Below are 10,249 nucleotides of genomic sequence, written 5' to 3'. Positions count from 1 at the left end.
GAGTACTTGTGAGTGTCGGTGTAGGTTTGTGAGTGGTTGAATGAGTGTCTGACTGAGTCTGTGAGGGGTCCATGAGTCTTTGAGTGGGTCTATGAGTGGATGCATGAGTCTCTGAGTGGGTTTGTGAGGGGGTGCATGAGCATCAGAGTAGGACTGTGAGTGGGTGCATGTGTCTCAGTGGCTCTGTGAGTTGGTACACGAGTCTCTGGATGGATCTGGGATTAGGTATGTGAGTCTAAGAGTGTGTCTATGAGTGGGTGCATGAGTGTCCCAGTGGGCCTGTGAGTGGGTACAGAAGAATATTGAGTGGGTTTGTTTCTGAGTGTATGAGTCTCAGACTGGGTCTGTGAGAGGATGCATTGGTAACTCAGTAGGTCTGTGAGTGGGTGTGAGAGTGCCTGAGTGGGTCTATCAGTGGATGTGTGAGTGTCTGAGTAGGTTGGTGCCTGGGTGCATGAGTGTCTGAGTGAGTCTGTGAATGGGGGTGTGAGTGTCTGAGTCTATGATTGGGTGCATGAATGTCTGAGTGGGTCTGTGAGTGGGTGCATAAGAATATGAGTGGGTCTGTGAGCAAGTGCAAAATAATCTGAGTGGATCTGTGAGTGGGTGCATGAGCCTCTGAGTGAGTCACTGAGTGGGTGTGTGAGTCTCTGAATGGGTGACTGAGTGGTGCATGAACCTCAGAGTGAGCCTGTAAGTGGGTGTGTAAGTGTCTAAGTAAGACTGAAGGTGGGTGTATAAACAATTCTTTTGAAGCTTTTTTCACTTATATTCCTGAATTTGTTACAACGTTACATGGGGAGTCGAACTGATGGTCACAGCAAATTCGTGAATATTGTAAGTATAAAATAAATGCCTTTCTTACGGCATATTCTACTTATCGGGTGTTCCTCAAACACCCCTATATCCCTCCCATGGGACCATGGCACGTGCAACCTAACCCCTTTAACCCTTATGTCCATTATGTTTAAGCCTTGGGATTGTTGGGATGAGGTAAAAGGGTGATCATTACTCTGATCAGGGTTTGGCCAATCAATCACGGCATTCATGTTGGCAAGCGTATTTGTGACTAATTACAAAATCACTGCGAATTAGCTGCGATCCCAGATATCCTCATTTTTTTCCCTTATATTTTTCAACAACTACTGAACAGATTTACACTGGATAACTGAAAATGTGATCTGCCAACCAAAATCTACCTTCCTGAGAACTTTTGTATAAATCTATCTAATGATTCAGGCTATAGTCGTGTTAAAAGCTCCTATGGGAATTTACATCAAAAATACACTTTTATTGACCCCCTTTTTCTTAGCCCCCACTTGATGGATAACCCTGAAGCTTTCCATGTGCAACAAGACCGGCGCATTTGTTGGGGACAATTTTGTCAAGATTTGTCAAAAGGTGCCAAAAATATAAGCAAGCAAAAAAACGCTTTTCCTATGGAAATATGCTCCTAACTATAACTAACTATAACTACCTTCTGGCGACTGCCAGTAGGTAACATATATATACATATATATTACTGTACTTGTTAAACTTAAGTTTGTCTTAAGTTTAACTTAAGACCAAAACTTAAGTTTAACTGAGACAAAATCCTAACTTTAGTACTCCTAAATGCCTTCTGTCAATACCGAAAGTCGTAAAGTTAGGACTTTGTCCCAGATACTTTTGTGAATCGGGACCATTGTCTTTTAGTCAGCTGCATGATGTCAGCACCATTTCAAATGGGGGCAGAGCTTCTGCAGCATGCACCACAGCCGCACTTCCCCAACCCTACCTCGGAAAGAAAGCAAAAGGCACCCCCCTAGCCCTCCGCTAGCTCGGGTCTGAGTGCACACAAAATTAAATTGTCACTGAATCATCTCAGGACACAAGTGCTTCATTAATTAAAAGTGTGAACTTCTACAAGCCATTTACGATACACAAACCTATCTTTTGTTAGCTTAACTTCAAGTACATTCTCAAAATCAACAACGTTTGCATCATCTTGAAACAGAGTGGAGCTGTGTCTCCCCTAAACTGCAGCTACCAATAAATACAGCCACTAACCACCCCATCCCAGGTGACCTTATTATCTGGATATATTAACTCAACATTTCTAGGGTGCAACCCCAAGTAAGAGAACCTCTGTAAACAGCAGCTGAGATAGTAGGGTAAGGCAGCCCTTTCACAGCAGTCCTGGTACATTTGTAACCCAATGAGAGGTTTGGAGAAACAATCCTTGGTAAAGAACAGGCCCTTCCCAGCAAAAGACAATCACCAACTCAATTACCACTACTAATCAAAGAAACTAATGGCGAGAGTTTACAGGAGGCTGCCCGCTAAACAGCATTGGCATATTGGGTCCCCTCCCCAGCTGCTTGGTCAAGTTGGTGATGTGGGGGGACAGGAGGCCTCAGGTGAGGTAAGAAGAAAGTCTAAAAAAGGACACCAGCCAAAGTTAATTTATCAGAAATGCCCATTTCCCAGTGAGCCCCAGGTTGAGGAAAATCTGACGGTCTTCACTGTAATCATGTGACAGCGCCAACAATTACAGAACAAAGGCAGGTAAACAGATACCATACACATCTGCATACTAAGGTAGAACCCATTTTCAACATTTAGTCACTCACATCATGTTTAGGGTCTAGCATGGTGCACAGGAAGTCAAAGTCCCATTTGCGTAACCACTTTTAACACTCACTCCAATCAAGTGTCAAAAATAGTGAATTAACACTGGAACATTCTTAACTGTGGGAGTCTCAATTTTCCAAAACCCATGTTCTTCCACAAGAGAGGAAGGAACCTGAAGGACATCCTGGTCAATACTAGACCACGCGTGACACCTGTAAGGGACCTTACTACCACTACCCTTCCACCTGTACAGGGTCATTACCCATGCAGCAATTGTAGCATGTGCAACCTTACAAAGAAGAGTAAAAACATCACATTCAGGAATGGCTCAGTCTGGGAACAGAGAAAATTCACAAACTGTAATAGCAGAAACGTGATATATATGATCACGTGTCCGTGCAGACTGGAGAACGTCGGAATGACGTCAAGACCGGTGAGGATCCGCATTGGCGGACACAAGAGTAATGTTCGCTGCAAGAAGAGCACCACCAAGATGGCAAGTCACTACCTAACTATGGCCCACAGTGTGGACAATTTGAAATGGACTGTAATTGAGCAACTCAACAACGAGAATGGCCTGCTAGAAAAAGAACAGCTATGGGTGTTCCGTCTGGGCACCCACTTGACTGGTCTCAACGACATACCTTGGGCTCAACTGTCTTAAAACATGAAGTAATAAATTCTGAGGCCTGTCTTAAAATGACCTTGTCTTAAAACAACATTGTCTTTATGGCACACTGCTCCTTGATCCTTGTGAGTTTTGGCCCCTCTACGAATTTGCATTATATTGGCTCCCCATCAAGCTATTCTACTGGCAGGTCTGAGACACGCCACTAGTTTTTCTAACAAAATACCACAGACCTGAAGGGGCAAACCGTTAATAGCACCACCATGGTATTAGCCAACCTTCACGCTTTCTCTATAGATGGCACTTCCCAGTCTGTGGCTTTTTAAGTAAACATAGGAGATTCCAACCTTTCTTCTGGGGGCCGGCAGTATGACCATCTCTGCAAACTGGCCCGCTAAGCATGAGCTAAGGGACTGCCATGGCACTACTTTATTACAAGTCAACCTGAGCGTGAATATTAATATTTGTTTTAATTTTATTTTATGTGTTTTGTTTCATATTAACCTTTGGAAATTTTAGTTACACGGTTATATAATGAATTTTTCAGTCTCCTCCCGAACATTGATGTTATCAATAGAGATTGCCCACTACCTGTGGGACAGCGTTATTGACAGGTTGCTGCTCTAGCACTCAGCACCTCCGTAAAATAGACAGGCCAAAACATTTCCGTTTCGATCACCTCCAAAAAGTTGAATCGTCAGCAGATATTACCCAGTTCCTGTTGGATACTTCTTTGACAGGTTACCGCTCTAGTGCTCGTTACCTCCCGGCCACCGGAAGTGATTAGGCAAACACTTCCGGGTGATAACCAACAACGAAACAGGTGCAATCATTTTCCTACTTGACTGCCAATTACCGGCAACATAAATAGAGCCTTTCCCGCAGACTAATTACACCACGGAGCCGCGGGATGGCGTTACCTTGAGCGAGGCAGTGTTGACTTCTATGTAAGAATGGCTTAGCCGTTTCAGGAAACCAATGATATACCTTTATTTTTCAGACCCCCCTTCAGCCGTCAGTAATGAACCGCGACTTTTTCTTCTTCCCTTTTTGCATCAAACAGAATGCAGCGGCAACACCCTTCCCACCCGTTCTAAAGGCTCATGGAGCATTGTCTCCTACTTATCCTAGTATGCATATACCCATTGTGTTTCTTTTACATACTTACCCACTCCATTCTCCATTACTCTGGTAGCTAGTATAGAGTGTGTGCTTTCTGTTTAATGTGTGTGTGTCCAGTTGGTTATTTTCTCTCCACAGGTCACAGCACTTATGTTCCATTACGGCTAAGACTAATGACACTACAGTCACATTGTGACGCTTTATTTGTTTTTAAAGGCAACACGTGTTTGCGCATTAGGAGGCACAATTGTATTATTAATTGTGTTTCTCTTTTCAGATTAACATTTTAGAAATACCAATGGGTATTGTATAAAGTGCTTGATAGTTTGCATTTTTCACTTTTCTGTATATATCACATAACCTCATTACATTTGATAGCAACATAGTGAGTACTGAAGGGATCAGTTTCAGTCCTGATGAAGAATCCCTGATGCTTCAAAACATATTGACTTGATCAGGAGTATCCGCACATTACATGCAGGACATCTCCGAACCACAGTTTTTAACAGTACCAGCCTCGATTGACCTATACAAGTTTTTTAAGTCCATGGGGCCAGGTCCTTTTTAATTCACCTTTTGCATTCACTCTTGACCCTTCCTCTCACTACCCCTACACCACACATAGTACTGAAAGATCAGTGCTGCCGCGTAGTCGCAGGTCATAGCACGCCCCGTCCCGCAGTGGGGTGGGAAGACCCCTATGGTGAAGCATGACACCAAGGACCCTTTTGGTGTGTGAGGGGTATTTAAGCAAACACTGTGTGCGTCCACCAAGGTAGGAAACACTCCTTTTTGACACAGTGAGAAACTCAATTAATAGAACCCTCCTTAGAGATGGATCCTTTTGTTTTGTTATGGATTCCTAGAGGAGGACGAATCTACCTCCAGTGACCACGTAGGGCACTACCTCTTCACTCCCTAATCCTGTTTTTTGTAGCCAGTTGAAACTAGTCAGCGGTGAGGTTGCAGGAAACAGCCTTTGGAAGCTTGCTGTATTCTTTTAGTTCAACCAGGATGTCAGCCAACTGAACCTTGGAGTCAATCCTGTGGTCCTGGGTTCAAGGAAAACAGTTTCAGTATTCCTTAAGGATTCAGACAGCATTATAGTCCCTCTTCTAATGCAGTGGTGTTCTGAGAGGGGTACTGGGGATGCCACTTTTATGCCCAGTGCCAGCCTATGGGTGGGGGGAACTCCTAACCACTTCCTATACAGCGAGATAAAGGTTCCCAAGGGTAACTCTAATCACTCAATTGTGTGTGTAATAATGTAACCTGTCCCACAGTGCTCTTCTCCACCTACATCCAACATGACAGAACCCTTCTTCCCCTGAGCAGAGCTCCCTGTGCCCATCCAGGGGTGTGAGTATGTTAATGGGCAAAACCTCCCTTTTGGTCATTCAAAACCAGTTCTGGGGCACCAAGTTTTGAGCTAAACAGAAAGGGAAGACAGTAGGAGGGAGGCCTAGGTGTTATCTACATCTGCCAGTGACAGCATAGGCACCTTTTGAAAGTCAGAAAAGGGCTGATCCCGCCCCTCCAGGCCATTCTGCTCTCTAAATATACCAATTTTAAAATACCATGCGCCCTGCCCTTTGGTCATTTATGGCCTACCATAGGGGTGACATCAGTTCTAAGTTATGAGTATATAAAACAATGGTTTGGGCCTTGAAAAAGGTTCATTTTGTCAGATTGAAATTGCTATTTTAAATTGCCCACTTAGGTTGCACTGGCAGGCCTGGGGCGTTTTACAGTGTTACCTTTAGTGGATGGTACATTGAGTGCTGCAGGCCACTAATAGCATTTAGTTACAATCCCTAGGTAAAAGTAGTAACATATACTATACAATTATAAGTAAATTAATTGTGCTAAGAAGGAATAATCCAATATTATGTTCTTTAAAAGTGAGAGCACTCTACCACTGGTTGTCAAGAGTAAAGTGTGTGGAGTCTTCTGGCCATTAAAATGGGTTCAGATAAAGAATGCAAAAAAAGTTGTGGGGAATACCATGCAAAAGATGATCATTCCAACAATCGGCATCAGTTTGCCCTACATAAGGAAGAATGGGTAAGCATTTGGCTCTGCAATATTGCAGTGACTAGAACCTCTTTGCAATAACATGAGAGACAACGAATTATACAAATAAATACCTATTTTTTGCAGTTTTATTCTGCGCGCACATCGCCCAAAGGCATTAGCGTGCTTTACATGAGCTCATGGTTACATTACATAAGCTCTGATATTTTTTAGGTACGGGGAGATTACGTGATTTGTCCAAAATCACTAGATATTGAGCCAACAGAGGACTTTAATCTGGTTCTCAGTTTTAAAGTTGGCACCTCTGGCCTTTAGGCTACATCTACTGCCATGAAAGGAAGACCACAAACATCTAGGTGTAGTGGGTGTTATGATGTGGGAAGACCTAGCAGTCAAAGGAGTTGAGGGGGGTGCAAGTAAAGGAGATAAGGAAAGAGTCAGATTCTCAGAAGACGTTAAATAGAGAAGGGGAATAGTGGAGCTCAGAAAAAAATGGTGATAGGTCAAGATACAGTTTAACTCCTTGACTGCTAGGGTTCTCCCCACTGGTGCTGAGCTTTTTCACAAATGGTATCCAAGGCAAATTAGTGTCTTTTTTCCAAAAGTTAGGGATTCTAAAGGTACTTTCGGTTTGTGAATTCCCCAGAAGGGAACTGAAAAAGTAGCGAAAACATAACAATCTATTGTTTAGAAAAAAAAAGAAATGGGACAAATGAGCTGTGGCACTGTGGAGTGTCATATAGTTAAACACAACAGCGGCTCGCACTAGTCAATGCTGTTGGGCGGTGAGGTGGGGCGGGGATGGGCAGGGTGAGTTGTAGTGGAATCCGTATGCCACCGCTGGTTAAACAAATAAGTCACTCTGGTCACATTTTTCATAAGTTACTCTGAGTAATCCAGATAGAGTTATTGATGACGCTGACGCTGTTATAGGAGAGACAATATCCTAGCCAGGACTGAAAGTTGAGGACATCAGACTTTTCACTGATTGGAAATGAGTAGTCATATTATACTACCTACTGATTAACAATAACCACCTTCCTAAATCTAGGCTACAGAGTAAAGCTTCTCACAAGGAGTTATGACAGACTTTATTATCAAGTGCTCTTGCTTTCATAGAGACCACCTGGGTCCCATACGAGGAGCATTTACCACAGGCAGAAATTGAAACAAAAAGTTGTTATAGTGTATTTCAAATTAAGGGTTATATTTTAAAATATTACAGTTAATATGCAACAATTTTAGAAGTTCAGTATAAATGTGCTAATCACAAAATTAATTATTACTTCAGTAATGCAAATGTTCCCTGATAATGGAACATACTTCATGCAAATCTCTTCTACTTCATTGTCAGCTCGTATTTCATTGTCCAAGTGACAGTCAAACATTCCTCTGGATCAACTGAGCAATACGGAAATCATTCATGTGCAATATCGCTAAAACCAGAAACTGTATAATTAAAAAAAAATCATAATATTTTAAAAAGTTAATAAACCATAGATTGCTAAACTGCAAACATGGATCATTTAAGTTTGCATTTCATTAGGTATTTTAGGAACAGATCCAGCTATGTTGTGCATAATTCGAAGAATACAGTCCTATCACCATATAGAGATCGACATCAATGGAAATATTAGGCATCTCGATTACAAAAGTATGATTACAACGTGAAAGAAAGAATGAATGAATAAAAACTCTTAAAAGACGCTCTTAAGGCGCACTGCTTCTAACTGCAGTTCGTATCTCCGAGAAGCAAGAAAGAGGTCAGAAGTAGCATATTTCTTCTAGAGCACTGAAAGCAAAATGTGGTACAGTGCATTCCATATAATTTAAAAAAATAGTGAAAATGCGGGTTTCAATTTACAAGCAACCCAGCATTCTTTTCGGAAAAGCCATTATCACAAACAAACCACCTATATATTACAAAAAGTTATGGCTATGGTTCTGAGCTAAACGTTTGACCCTTTGCTACTGCAAAATGTTTTTTTAAATGTACACAACCCACATTGAGATTCAGTAACACCCTGCTCCTAAACAATGTTTGTAACATTTTCAATTTTCTTTTTCTAAACGCATCCCATTTTCCTTCCAGTATAATGGGCTGCATTTAAAAAAAAAACAGAAGACTGATTTATTTAAACCATAGCACAGACATAGGGGTCTGCTGACTTCAGAGGTCAGCCACAATGCCTGTTGCTCTAACCAGTCATATTGAGTCTCAGTTTGAGAAGTACCTCATGCATATTAATGAGGTAGGTTGAATTGCAACCCACTATGAATCAGTATTTTGTAAACTTACCGATTAATAGATAGCTTGATTAATAAAATACCAATGCACTGGATAGACGGTGTGCAAATTGCACCTATTTCTGCCAAATCCATTTTGTTAGATTCCTAATAAGAAATTGCAAATTGCAAATCCTTAATTGATGCAGTTACGATTTCTTAATTGAAATCTTTGTAAGACCCTAAGTTTGGAATAAGGTAAATATGCTTAACTTAACTGTTTATGAAAGATATTTGTGCCTTTAACTTTTTCTACATTTCTATTAGTTCTAAGTTTCTTGTTAGGCTGTGGCATTTGCATAGGCACTGGTGTGTTCTCGTTGTTTGTACCACAGATATTATTTGCTGTTGGTATAATAAATGTGATGGTGGTGCATACTGTAGACAGTTATAAACATAGTTCACATGATGGTGTTCTGGTTTAAAATATCAGTTCACTTTCAGCTTTTGGACTAAGAATACTTTGGGGCATATTTATGAGAATTTGGTATAGGGCAGCACAGCAAGTCACGTTGCTGCGCTGCCTTACATCTAAGTGAAGGGGCAGGAATGCACAGTGTTTATCCAATACAGCACATTCCTGTCCTTTCTCCCTGCGCTGGTGCCGTTTTGGCGATCTAGTACCAACGCAGGCACCCTTGCACCATGGTGCAAGGGTGCGTGTGTTGTCAGCAGGATTGTTTAAATTCAGGAAGAGGAACCTTCCTGCACAGAAGCAATCCATTGAGGAGTATGCCTTTTTTATGTGTGCTGAGGAATGCAGCACACATATATAGTGATGACATTGTGTCTAGTTTTGCGGGAGCTTCCATGTTCAGCAAGATTGATTTAGCATCCACTCATCACCAGGTGAAACTGGATTAATCATGCAGGCGCCTCACTGCGTTTAACTCACTAATGGGTAGTTATCAATTTAAAAGGATGCATTTTGGGTTGGCATCCGCTGCTTCTGTTTTTTCCAACAGATTATGGAATTTTTACTGAAGGTCATCAATGGTTTAGTTGTCTTTCAGGATGACATTTTGGTTACAGCTAGAGATATCCAGGAACATGACAAAATTATGCACAGACTTGAACGAGCAGGTGCAGTGGTGAATGTCAAGAAATGCGAGTTTGGGTCTTGTGTTTTATTCCTAGGGGGTGGAACCTGACCCTGGTTTAGTGGAGGCTATTGTGGGAGCGCCAGCACCCAGCAGTAAGGTACAGGTATCATCATTTTCGGGTATTTGCGAGTTTTATCTAACATTCATTAAGAATTCTGCAAGGCAGACAGAGAATTTGCAGATTCTGCTTAAAAAACAAAACGTGTTCAAATCGGATGAAAGGTGTCAGGAAGAATTAAAAAAATTGAAGGCAGAGAATACATCTGAGAGAATCTTGGCACATTATGATCCTGGAAACATTTGCATTCTCACTGTGTATGTAAGCAATAGTGGTCTGAGAGCTACACTTTCACAAATTGTGGGTTCAGGTAAGCGCACAATTGGGTTTGCTTCCACGGCTATGCGTGAAAATGAGAAAACAAATTCTGTCATAGAAAAACAATTACTTGCTTATTGTTGGACA

This window comes from Triturus cristatus, chromosome 3_2 (genome assembly GCF_964204655.1).
Source record: "Triturus cristatus chromosome 3_2, aTriCri1.1, whole genome shotgun sequence".
NCBI classification, from domain to species: Eukaryota; Metazoa; Chordata; class Amphibia; order Caudata; family Salamandridae; genus Triturus; species Triturus cristatus.
This window is presented reverse-complemented; position numbering follows the sequence as displayed.